Here is a 13487-nt window from a genome sequence, read left to right on the forward strand (position 1 = left end):
GGGCAACAAAAATGATTAGGGGACTGGAGTACATGACTTATGAGGAGAGGCTGAGGGAACTGGGATTGTTTAGTCTGCAGAAAAGAATGAGAGGGGATTTGATAGCTGCTTTCAATTACCTGAAGGGGGGTTCCAAAGAGACTGGATCTAGACTGTTCTCAGTGGTAGCAGATGACAGAACGAGGAGTAATGGCCTCAAGTTGCAGTGGGGGAGGTTTAGGTTGGATATTAGGAAAAACTTTTTCACTAGGAAGGTGGTGAAGTGCTGGAATGGGTTACCTACGGAGGTGGTGGAATCTCCTTCCCTAGAAGTTTTCAAGGTCAGGCTTGACAAAGCCCTGGCTGGGATGATTTAGTTGGGGATTGGTCCTGCTTTGAGCAGGGGGTTGGACTAGATGACCTCCTGAAGTCCCTTCCAACTCTGATATTCTATGCCTAGCACAATGAGATCCTGGTCTCGGTGGGGCCTCTAAGTGCCACTGTAATAAAAAACAACAAATATAAATGTTTATATTTAGGGACCAAGGGCCAGATTCATTCATGATGTAACTATGGGTTTAATTATTAAGAATAGGGCTGAGGGTCTTTATTCTTATTTAGATCAGAAGATCTCAGCATTGTGCATAAAGCAGTGACTAAAGCAACACCATCAAAGAGGGAGGACAAATGATCTCTGACTAGGCTACAGACCTGGAGCCAGAAGATCTGGGGTTTTACCAGCTGTGCTGCAGACATGCTGCATCTCCCTTGGGTTAGTCATAATTTCAGTGTGCCTCCATTTCTCCATCCATAAAATGGGGATAACAACACTTCACTCAGGGGTGATTCTGAGGTGTCATTCCTTAAACTGATTGATAAAGTGTTCAGATACTATGGTGACATATGCCAAAGAAAGGCTCAAAGAAATTTTTTAAAAAATTGCAAAAAAGAAAAGAGCACTAACCCCTATCTACATTCTCCCCACCCTTTACAAAAAGTTTGCCCTTTAAAAATAAGTAAAAAGGGGCTGCCATACAGTAGTGGAAATACCGTGCTTACTGTAAGCAAGTACAATGCTTACATGCCCAGTGCTGGAATCTGGAGAAGTCTTGAGCCTCACTGGTTTAACATTTTTGTTTACATAAAGGAGGAAATCTCTGTGATTTTGGTGCACGTTGCAACTCACTTTCAGTGCCAACATTTCTAGGTTTTTGCCATAAAGGGACTAGAAAGGGCACAGAAAAACCCAAATGAACCAGGCTGTTGTAAGCAGAGCTGTGCGGGAAATGCAATTTCCTTTTCACAGGAAATTCCACAAATTCAAAATTTGTTTTCGTTCCAAATTGGAATAAAAACGACTACATTTCAAAATTTCTCCTGAAATGAATTTTTTGGTTCAATCAAAATTATTTAATTTACTGTATAATAGAAAAAAAAATTGAAATGAAAGCAGTTTCAAAATGTAAAATTGAAAAATTTCATTCTGATATGACTGAAACAATGTTAGTGTTTCAACCTTATCAAATTGCTTTGTTTTGATTTTTTTTTCTAAACGAAATGTCTTTCAAGTCAGCATTTTCTAACAAATTTTTCCAACCCGCTGAAATGTAAACATTAACTACTGCTGAAAACGTTGTTGAACATCATCCCACCTACAGCACTGATATCAACAAAAGCTCTTTTGCATGTGACAAGAACCAAATCTAGGCGCAGAAGGAAAATATTTGTCCATTCCACTGCACTGAACTGAGGGATTTGTATTAATTCAATATCCCCATTTAAAAATAAAAAAGAGGAGGAAGAGGCATTCCTAATCAGGAAAATTATTTAAAGCCGTATTTGTTGAGACTGGCTCAAAAATCCTCACCCTTAGGAGTTGATTACAACAACAAGGAAATCTTCTGAGCATTTTAATTATTTAAAAAGAAACCAACACAGTTACTGGCCTTTTGAATGATCAATCTTTCGAAATCTGTCGGATGTCTCCAAACATGTGACAGATTGGGAGTTTGTAGCATCTACCCTCCAGCTTTAATACTAGGATTTTCTCTGGGTGTGGAGGAAGCCGTCACCTTACTTACAAATCCAAAAGACAACCTGTCTTGTTCATCTAATGTGTAACGGAGAAGCTGCAAAATAGAAACAGAAAGATCCTATTTGCCAAATTAAAAAAAAACCTCTTTAAATCAGAGCAGGGTTTTTTTTTTTTTTTTTTTTTTTAAATAATAGCTGTATATATAGACATTTCCTGGGCTCTGTATTTACTGCTTCCCCAAGTCTCTCCTCTTGTCTAGATTTTTGGAGTTTTCTTTGGTTTTAAAAATATGATTGATTTTAAAAATATAATATGGGCGCATACAGCGGAAATCAAAAAAATTACATTAGTTGCAACTGGGTCAGGACCATAGCACATCATTCCCGCGTAGTGGCTGAGAAATTCCATGAATTTACATATGCTATTTCCTCTGAGTTCTTCTGTTGGTTGGCCTGGTACACTACATCTCCCTCTACCCATGATTTTATACAGCACCCTTCACTTTAGTATCAGAGAGCTCCACTCCCATGGAAGTGGCAATGGTGTTCAGCCACCAAACCTGCTGATCCCCAAAAATCTGCAGGAATTTGAAGTCCTGTGCATCTGCAAATCCTGACAGGCTCCTCCTGCTGGCTGCAGTGCACATTGGAGCATGGCTCATACAAGAAGGGAAGCCCATGCTAGTAACTTGGCCAGCTTTTACTTTCATCAGGTAGGCCAATGGGTTTGGCGGGTGGGAGACAATGCTGCAGAGAATAGCCATCTTCCTTGTCACCATCCAGTTGCTGCTTTGGACCTCAAAAGCCAAACACTGTTGGGGCCCGAAGAGGGGGTCTTCTGCAGTTTTAGCACTACTCCTTTGCATGCCTCTCAGGCCGGATCTGCAGCATGCTCCACTTGTAGGAGAAAAAGGAAGTCATAACCTGTAGTTAACACATTTTCCAAGTGTGGTGGTGGGGTGGGTTTAATCTATGCTATAATTCTCTAGAAGGTAAAATACAGTAAATTACCTTAGCTAAACTGCTATATTACCAGTGACTTTTCCCTACAACCCTGGAAAGAAGCTCAATTTCAAAGGTTAATACATAAAACAAATATGCCCAGCTAACTCAAAGGCTGAATGTAAAACACATTTGTGGATTTTGTGATGTTTTAAAAGGCCCGGCCAATTTTTAATGGACTGTCACACATGAACGATTATGAAAGCACGACAATGACCTGAGCTGATCAGCTGATCCGATCTGAATTAACGGCATGTGATTGCTGCTTTGAAAAACTGGCCTAAAGAGGCAGCATTGAAAGCAATCTTACAAGTCACTGGTACAATTTGCCTCAGCTATAAGAAAGTGTGAAAGGAGAGGGAAGTCCATTAAGAAACATATTTGTTTTGGAGTTTGAAATATTTTTCCTCCCATGTGTTTTACATTTGCAGCCTAATAAGTTCCCATTTTGAGGCTTTGCTCCTGTGCATAGTGATGATAGATAAACTAAATAAATAATGTGTGTCACCTGTTAGCATTCGTAATTGCACTGATCACAGAGCTTCCCCTTGCCACTGATACCTGCACCCTTGTTGTCAATTAAGAATATTCACATCACCACAATCCTCCTTTCACTTTCCTCCTAACTAGCACAGCTCTGCTTTAATACCAAGGTATCTGCTTTAATACCCGAAACCAAAGATTTGCCATTCTCTCCATTTTCACTTGGCTCGTTTCTTCTTTTAAATTCTTCCCTTACAGTGTTCTGTAAGTTTTCTCATCAGAAGCCACACAAAACTAACTACTAGTGATAAACCTCCCTGCCTTTTGGCTTTAAACCTCACCCCATCCTGGCCATGTACAGACTAGAGGGCTTCTAAAGCTGGGGAGCAAACTGGCAAGATTATGTCAGATTCTCTGCTCATTTCATGACTCAAAATGCCACTGATGTACTTTACACAATGCATCAAAGTGCCCTGTAACAGACAGTGAAAGGTGACCCACACCGGCAGTGTCACTTAGTCATTAGGCCAGGGTGTGGCAGATTGTCCCCCTCCCTGACATCCCCCCTTTCCTCTACAATTCAGTGCTGTAGGGTCTCATACCTTCTTTTGCAGCTCACCCTCCAGGCGGGTCAATCATTCCAATGTACCCCTTTTGGGGTACACACAAAAAAAGGTCCAAGAATGTAGAAATTTTTTGATGCCCACAAGGGCTTCAGACCTTTCTCCTTAGCTCCAGGACTTGGGGTCTGGACCCTTGTGTACTGGGGGCCTTCCCCAGCTGGATTCCCTACCAAGGGGTACACTCCCATTGTTGTCCCACTTGTAGGTGTTGGTACAGGAGCCCAGGCCTACTCTGGCATCTGGGCTCCAATCAGGACCCAGTGGTCTGCAGCTAAATTCTGCAGCTTGGGGTGCAGCTAACTAGCTGCCTCCGTGGATCACTTCCTACCTGAGCTCCCCTTTTTCCCCACAGGGTAAATTAACGGATGGAACTGAAAATAAAGTTTCTGACCTTCCCAAACAGTCACCACTCTCCTTTACAGGCCTGGGCAGGACAGGGTTCTCAGGGGTCAGGAAATGAAGTCCTGGGCTGTTCCTTCTCAGAGCAGAGGTCTATTTCCTTCCACCACTTGCCCCCTTCTGAGCTTCTCCACTTCCCCTTTTAAACTCTGCCTCCAGCTCATGCAGGTTTGGCAGGTGTGGCCAGGCAGAGCCGCATGGGCCCACACCTGCTCCTGAATCCCTTGTTTTCCAGTGTGGACTTTTGTATACCTCATCACACAGACATTTAGCTCAATGGTCCTGTGACAATGCCCTGTGTTGCTGAGTGCATAACCTAAGCTCAATTTCAAGGGCTGATCTGAATCCTGCAGGACAAACAAGAGTATTTCAAGGAAAATCTGGTTAAAGAATGGCAGGGATGGGCTTCAGCAAAGCAAATCCACCCAGTACTTCTCAGCTGGGAAGTCCTTGAAGGTAAGAAAGGGTTAATGTTAAAGATGGGGAAAGCAGAGTGATTCTCAGAGCTCAGTATGGGAAATAGAAGGGTTCTCAGAAAGGCATTTTCTATTCATATGTTCTGTACTATTTATTTCCTTTCCCATCATTGCTGATTACCAAGACGTACATGTGTAAGAGGAAGCTTTCACCTCTTTAATCAGCCCTGCTCTATTCCGTGAATCCACAATCCAGTGTTTGTGACATTACAAAATGAACCAGGCAGGAGGCTCAGGGCAGATCAGAAAGGCGACAACTTCTGTTTCACAGAGATATCTTGGAAATTAGCAGTGATGGGGGAAAATACAGAATTGCATGACGGTTTAATCCTCCCAGCCACACTCTTCAAACGAAGGGCAACAAAGTCTCTCTCTGCACCTGCCACATTGCCAAAAAACTTCACTGGAAAGCAGAATTGCACAGCATACCTCCTCACAGAGAAATGAGTGGCTCTGCTTTGGACAGGCTATGCATCATATATCCACTGAACTCCAAAGAGGTTAAATGAGGGTATGATTTTTATTACAGATCTACATAGCATCACATGTGACCTATCATAGAACATTTGGCAAATACTGAAAGAGTGCTGCTGTCCAGTCTGATTTTGAGAATGGTGCTCTACTTCTGCAAGTCCTACTTACAGGAAATGAAATCAGTCTTTAAATATCTTTAGATACTACATGGCAGTATCACCAAAGGAAAGCTCAGCATCACACAACATGGTAACACAGCATCTGGAAAAATCACATCATCATCATCATGCAGGGACTTCCCCTGAGAGGAAAAATTTACAAGTTAACAGCCATATGTACAAAGTCTCAAGTGATCCTTAAAATGTAACATTATCTAGTTAGAGAGAAAATGCCACTTTCACCTCTTCTGATTAATCAGGACATACATGGTTAAAGTAAATTGTTAAGGGCTCTGTTCGGACAAGAATTCGATTTCTGTGGTTTTGCCTGCAGAGTCTTTGTGGCATTTACACAGACCTTCACTGCTTTGGAATGTACAGTACTGTAAAATCTGAGTTAGAAAATAAAGGTTACATACCTGTAACTGGAGTTCTTCATGATGGGTTCTGCCTATTCACTCTCACAGGGTGCACTGGCAGGTTTGGATCTGACTCTACAACCACCTCATAACGGTGCCCACTGGAGTGCTCACACACCATTCCTACCTTTTTTGAACTCACATCCTGAACATTTGGAGGGCACCACTATTAAAGGGTGGGTGTTGTCCTGACCACTTCAGTTCCTTCCAATCGCTTCCTCAGGTCTAAAATTCCATTAGAATACTGAGGAAGAGGTGCAGGTGGATGGGGAACATGAATATTCCAAGACCATCTCAAAGAGATCTAGTTACTGATAAGTAACCTTCATTTTTTCAAGTGTCCTCTGCATGGAATAGTTTGATAAGCAGTACCTCATGCAAGGAAGGTGGAACACAGAGTCCTGACTGAAATACTGCTCTGCCAAACTGAGCTAGGGTTAGGGAGCAGTGTTTTGTAAGGATATATAGAGAGCTCCAAGTTGCAGTCCTATAGATTTCTGCAATTCACACGTGTCTAAGACATTATGGAGGCACCACTGCTCTAGTAGAGTGTGACCTAATCCATACAGGAAGTGGAACAGATCCTAGTTTATAGCTTTTCTCCATGCACAGTTTAACCCATCTGGATAACATCTCTGAAGAGATGGTTCTCTGCAAGTGAAACAGACTAGGAGACTTTCTAAATTCCTTGGTTCTGTTAAGACAGTAAGTCAAAGCTCTTTCAGCATCCAACGTATGTAGCTGTGGCTCACCTATGAGAGTGTGAGGTCTAGGGGAAAATACTGGCAGATTAATCATTTGATTCAGGTGAAAGTCAGACACTACGTTGGGAAGGAATCTAGGATTAAGACAAAGTACTACCTGATCCTTGTGAAAGAGGGTGAATGGAGGATTAGCGGGCATGTAGTTCACTCAGCACTTAGCTGATGTTATGGCTATGATGAAAGCAGTTTTGATAATTAGGTGAAACAAAGAACACTCTCCAAGAGGCTCTATTATCTCGGTAAGGACTAAACTGAGATCCCACAACAATACTGGATCTGTATCAGTGGATACATATAGACAGGTACGTTCATAAATTTCTTTACTGTATCATGCACAAAAACTGACTTGTCTGTTAATGCATAGTGGACAGCTATAGCTGCCAGGTGAACTTTCAAGGAGCATTTAGGAAGCCTTAAGATATTTAATTGACATTGAATCATAGAATTGTAAGTCTGGAAGGGACCTCAGGAAGACATATTCCAGCATATATTGAATTGGTGCTACTGGTGAATCTATGGGTTTTTTGTTTGCCCACTTCACAAACCTACTGCATTCAAGATCATAGCACCTTCTACTTGACAGTTTTCTAGAGTTAAACAATAGCTGTTGCAGTTCTGTCCTGTTCTAATGGGCAGGGTTCTCAAGATCCATTAGAATCCACTAGCCCATGCAGTAAGAAGCAGGGAAAGGGGATAAATTCAGCCTTCCTGTTGTTAATAAATCTGAAGACAACAGGAGAGGTCTGTACACACCCGTGGAGAGCTGAAGAGGGTCCAAAAACATTTTTTGATTTGCCCATGCTGGGCTAGCCTATTTTGACACTGTCTTGTCTTATCTTCTTTATCACACTCTGGATGAGAGGGATGGTGTCTTTAAAAAGTTTCCATGCGGCTTGCAGGGATTTTACTTTTGGTGCTGTACCTTTTAATTTCCGTTTAACTCACCTCCTCATTTTTGATGGATAGGAGTATCTTTCTTCAGATGGTCAACCTCGTAAACATGTTGTCTTTGTTTGGTCTGTAATTTAACCCAGCGAATGCTGCAGACTTCTCATCCTAAGCCAAATATAAGGTGTTACATAAATGGCTGAAGCAGTGAGGCCCATTAGACGCAGAAAGAAAACTACTTTCTGAGTAGGATTTTGAAGACACCCCACTTATGATGGATTGAAACTTCAGGAATCTCTCTTTTAGAAAAAGGCTCTGCCTATCTGAGGTTCGATAACTGCTCCTATAAAGGGGTTGCTTTGTTTAGGAGAAGAGAATTTTTTGTTAGGTTATTGTAAGTCCTAATGTTTTGAACAGGGAATATGGGTAAGCTATGTCCATGGAAAGACCTTCCTCTGATGATGTTTTGATCAGCCAGTTATTTAAATAAAGATAAACCACGATACCCTTCCATCTTAAAATGAGCTGCTACCATGGGTAGACATTTTGTGAATAGCCAGGGTACAGTAGATACGCCAAAAGGTAAGATTTTGTATTGGAAATGGTCTTGTCAAACCAGAAAATGAAGGTACTTGTGGTGCCTCGGTCTGATAGAAACGTGAGAGTATGCATCTTTGAGACTGAGAGCTGCAAACCAGTCTTGAGTATATGAGGGGGTATGATGGATGTTAGTGTCAACATGCAGCATTGGAATTTTCCGATAAAGGAGTTAAGTTTCTACAGATCTACAAGAGTAATATGGGATGAATCCCTCCATCTTTCTTTGGTATCAGAAAATACCTGGAGTAGAAACCTTGATCTCTGAATTCCCTTGGCACTCCTCTATGGCTTCCAACAGGCAGTGAAGCCCTGATCTTAACAGGTCTCGTGAGAAGAGTCCCTGATTAGGAATGGAGGTGCAGGGGCTTGGGTGGAGGAGGGGAAAGGATCTGAATGATGTAACCATCTTACCTTATCTCCAGAATCCATTTTTGTGATGTGGTAGAGTCCAAGCGTTGACATATCAGGAAGTTGGCCTCCCAAAGGTGAAGAGGTGTGGTGGAAGACTGATCTGATGCTAACAATCCTCACATCAACTTGATGTCTGACATTTGATCATGAATATGAAGATTACTTCCCTTTCATTCAAGACTTAAAAGACTTCCTCCTCTGCTGCATTGAGAAGGAGGTTGGTATTGAAACTTATGCCTTCATGAAAAATAAGACGAGGAAGAGAAAGAGGTATCTGAAGACTGGTCCCGAGCTCCTTCTTCTTGGGGGTTGGTAGACACCCAGTGATCTTTCAGCTGATCTCTTATCTTTCATTTTCTCTAGTATTTCATGTTTTATTACTGAATAACCCATCACCTTCTAAGGGAAGGTCTTCTACTTTTAATTTAGTTTCAGGTGGGAGAGTAGACAATTGAACCCAAGCATGTCTGCATAATGTGATAGCTGACATGACCGTTCTTGCTGCAGAGCCTGATAAAATCAAACGTAACTCAGAGAGAATGTTTAGCCATTATTTCACCATCTGTTATCAAGGCATTGACAAGGTTCCTTTGCTTTGTGGGAAGCACTTTGGCAAATATGGCCATTTTCTTCCATAAGTGGTATTGATCATGCAACGTCTTGATAATGTGTCATCCTGATAACAACCAACCAGATGAAAGCACCTTTCAGGTAATTGTGTCTATCTTCTTTCCCTCCATGTGAGAAGATGTGGAATGTGTTTGTCCCCCTCTCACACTTTGGACTGCTTCTGCCACAACTAAAGAATTAGGAGTTGAGTCAGTATGAAAAAATGAAAATCTTTCATAGAGAAATTGGTATAATTTGAAAGCTATTTTTTTAATATATCCTGACTCGATGAAGCAGAAATCCAAACTGCCTTTGCAGGTTGCAACAGTCTTTCTAAAACTGGAAGAGTAATTTTATTTTTAGATTGAGAAGCCAGGATAACATAAGCACACAAAAATGGCCATACTGGGTCAGACCAATGGTCCATTTAGCCCAGTATTCTGTTTTCTGACAGTGGTTGGTGACAGATACATCAGAGGGAGTGAAGAGAATTGGACAATTTATCAAGTGATCCACCCCCTGTCATTCAGTCCCAGCTTCTAGCAGTCAGAGCTGTGAGCATTTCTGCGTATGCTACTATGGAGGACCTGGCCTTTAGTCTCTTATCTAGTAGCCTAAATTTGACCACTCCTACTTTTCTCTATGTCATATACCATACCATCATATACATATACCACAACCATCACCTCATTTCCAGAGCTGTTCATAAGTCTAACTAGATGTCTCGAGAAGTCCACAACCTTTGCACCTGGCAGGCAATTCACCATGAGGCCATCACAAACCCAACTGTCTATATTTCTAATGATTGAATCCACTATTACTACTAGCTGTCTCTTCCTAATCATTGGAGTTCCTTCCTTTGGTGGGGTATTTTCAGCGCAAGAGGATACCACGGCATCATCTGGAAGGATAGCCCCTACTATGGGATCATTTCCCTCCACTCCCGCTTGATGTTCTCCTTCCCTGAAACTTTCATCCTCCTCAGCAGCACAGAGGTTGTCAGACTGTGGATGGGATCACTCTGCTGTGTCCCAGAAAGTCTTACCTATGTAATTCTCTTTTTCCCTTAGCTCCTCCAGTTCACCCACTCTGGTTTCGAGAGTGCCTGAACTGGTCACTGAGGGTCATGAGCTGCTTGCAGCCAAGGCACACATATGGCACCTGCCCACAAGGCAGGTAATCAAACATACTGCATTGAGTGCAATAAACTGGATCACCTCATTCTGCTGCTGCACTTCTTCCTGCATTATTTTTACTCTGGAAGCATTTTTTGTTTGTTTGTGCATGGATTTTTTTTCCTTTTGTGGGGTGGTAATTGGCCTAAGTTTAGAGAATGTTTGTTAGGTATATCTGGCTCTTACGTTCCCTCTCTAAACTCCCTTGCAAAACTCCCTTTTGTTGCCCCTGTTCACTAGCTCCTCTGGTCACTTATGAACTGGGTTTTTAAACCCCTGTTCTCCCTGAGCTAGCCTTGCTCCCAAGGGATCCTAAAGGGATTAGAGATCAAAGGATGACAGGCTAGAGCCTTGTTAGGAAGCTCTCAGCCTTGCCTAGTAGGCCCAGTACACAGCCCCCCCAAGCAGACCAGACTATAAACTTAAATTAAGCAGGCACAGCAAGCAAGCAAGCACATGACAACCAACACACTAACAGACAACAAACTCACTCCAAGGGTCACATAGTCACTCCTCTTTCACCTGGAGAACTCCATCGCAAACCTTCCTATTTTCTGCTCCTGTTTACTAGCTCCATGTCAAAAACAGGGTGAGAGGTTTCTTCTGTTGAGACCAAAGTAAGTTTCAACATTGTCGTCATTCTGTCTATCAACTTGTGGAATTATAAAACATGTCCCCAGATTATAGCCTATTCTGGTGCTCCCTGCAAGCCCTCGGGGTAAAAGTGCTCCAAATCGAGCACCTTGAAGGAGAGTGACCCTCTCCAGGGCATGACAGGCATCTGGTATGGACATCTGTTGTGGTGAAGACTGCAGGGCAAGGGATACAGCTCTTGAAGCCACATCTTTTAGCTTTTGGATCTGCCATGAATCCGGTGATCAGAAACAAACTCCAAACTAACTAATCTAACCTAAGAAATAAAATTATCTTCTAAAAATAAAGATGATCCAGACACACTAACCTTCACACTAGAACTAATGCCTAAGAAGAATATTGCACTAACGTACGATTTTCTTTTACAGAGAAGAATCCGTGTGTGATGGACCCGGAGAGGTTCACATCCCTCTGTTGCTGTGGTTGGAAGGAAGTGAGGTGGCCCCTTTTATAGTTTCACGCTCAGAACGTTCAGGGATGGAGAGGTGAGGTGTTAGGAAGTGCAACTGAATGCTTCAACAAGCACCGCTATGAGGTATCACCATCAGAGCCGCATCCATGGGTGCATCTCGCGAGTGGGACCATGCAGAGGACACGCTTAGAAGAACAACAAGTTTTCCTTCATGGCTGCTACTCCTAACTTTGAAAACACTCTCATTCCACCCCAAAAAATGAAACATTAGGCAAAAACCAACACAGAGGACACTACAAGAACCCAATTATGTATGTTCAAAGAGAACTCTGATGTTGGCATAGGGCCAGAGGGAAAAACTCTCAGAGATATGCAGACAAATAAAGGGGCACTAACAGTGAAGAGCTGGAATAGAGAAAAAAATTGTGTGCAAGAGATGGTACTTATATAGTGTTATCCCAGCTGTCAATCTAACCCCTTGTAGCCTGCTGCTGACACTTCATGGAATGAGTCCAACTAACTGGTGAGCTGGCACCATAACAAAATGCCAGAGATGACTTAAGCCAAAGCACCGTAGAAGTTTTATGAACAACTGTTAGGCAGAATTAAATGCAAACATCAATTCGGTTGCCTTCTCTTATGTTTAACTATTTATTTTCGGTTTCAGAGTAGCAGCCGTGTTAGTCTGTATTCGCAAAAAGAAAAGGAGTACTTGTGGCACCTTAGAGACTAACATAAATTTGTTAGTCTCTAAGGTGCCACAAGTACTCCTTTTATTTATTTTTGGTGTTTCTAATCAGGGCATTTGTTTACACAACTCTGTTTGTACTGAATCGCTATCAACCCAGCACTTGGCTGGACTGGCTTTCAAAACTGAAGAGTTGCTTCAAATAACCACATATAAGAGTCTGTTGCCCTGATGACTAGGACAAAATGACATGTGACTAAAGTGATTTTAATTGAGTTATTACCAACTTTCGTCTCAAAAAAAAGGAAGGAGCAGCTGCAGAATGGTCTAAAAAGGCTCTCATGCCTTGGCTGACATTTTGCTACATAAGCAGTGTTGTTGTAGCTGTATCGGTCCCAAGATATTAGGGAGACAAGGTGGCCTGAAGAAGAGCTCTGTGTAAGCCCAAAAACTTCTCTCCCACCAACAGAAACTGGTTCAATAAAAGATATTACCTCCTCCACCTTGTCTTGCTACTTTGCTACCTATGGTAGCAGGGTGAAGAGCCGCATTCTGCGAATTTACACCATCTAATGGTAGGGTAGTATTCTGCCTGTCTGCCTTTTGTACAGTACATAATCAGACTTTAGGTTTAATTCACAAGCATTTTTTATGATGATCACTAATCGAAGTTTGAGAGGTAGAGACAGTTTGAATACCTATGGCATATAAAATAAATCTTTACAACGACACTTTATTTAAGAGAACATTCTAAATCAGAAGGATCAACAGGCTTCCAGCTGTGTTCCCCTCCCCCCACCCCCAGCATTCTCCCCCAACAACTTTTACAATTCCTAAAACCCAGAACAATGGAATATAGCAAACAGCAGCATCTACAGAGATTTATGATATCTCAATAATTTTAAAAAGCAGTCAGATTTGCAGAATTCCTCTCATTTATCACAATTATTATGTCAGACATTTTCTAAGCAACTTTTTGGCTAAAAGTTTGCTGACAAAACATTAAGTCTAAATCGATCATGCAAATCTTGCAACAGTGTCTTCAGATCACACATCATAAATTTTCTCCTGTAAATTAAGTTGCACCTTCCAATAAATCAGGTTTTTTTTAAAATTTTCCTATTAGAAGGCACAAGAGGATGATAAAGCTTCCTAAGCTATAAGTGGCACAGTGTTAAGATATTAAAACGTTGCCCTTTAGAATTTCTAAAGAAGTCCCAAAATTAAAAGAGACCAAAG

General features: G+C 41.8%; 1 protein-coding gene across 2 annotated transcripts in view; it reads right to left on the reverse strand.

Moving 5' to 3' along the window:
• The window catches only part of RBMS3 (RNA binding motif single stranded interacting protein 3), a 755157-nt gene that overhangs the window by 603160 nt on the left and 138510 nt on the right, over positions 1–13487 (reverse strand). The gene's annotated exons all lie outside the window — the stretch shown is intronic.

This window comes from Chelonia mydas, chromosome 2, assembly GCF_015237465.2.
Source record: "Chelonia mydas isolate rCheMyd1 chromosome 2, rCheMyd1.pri.v2, whole genome shotgun sequence".
Classification (NCBI taxonomy): domain Eukaryota; kingdom Metazoa; phylum Chordata; order Testudines; family Cheloniidae; genus Chelonia; species Chelonia mydas.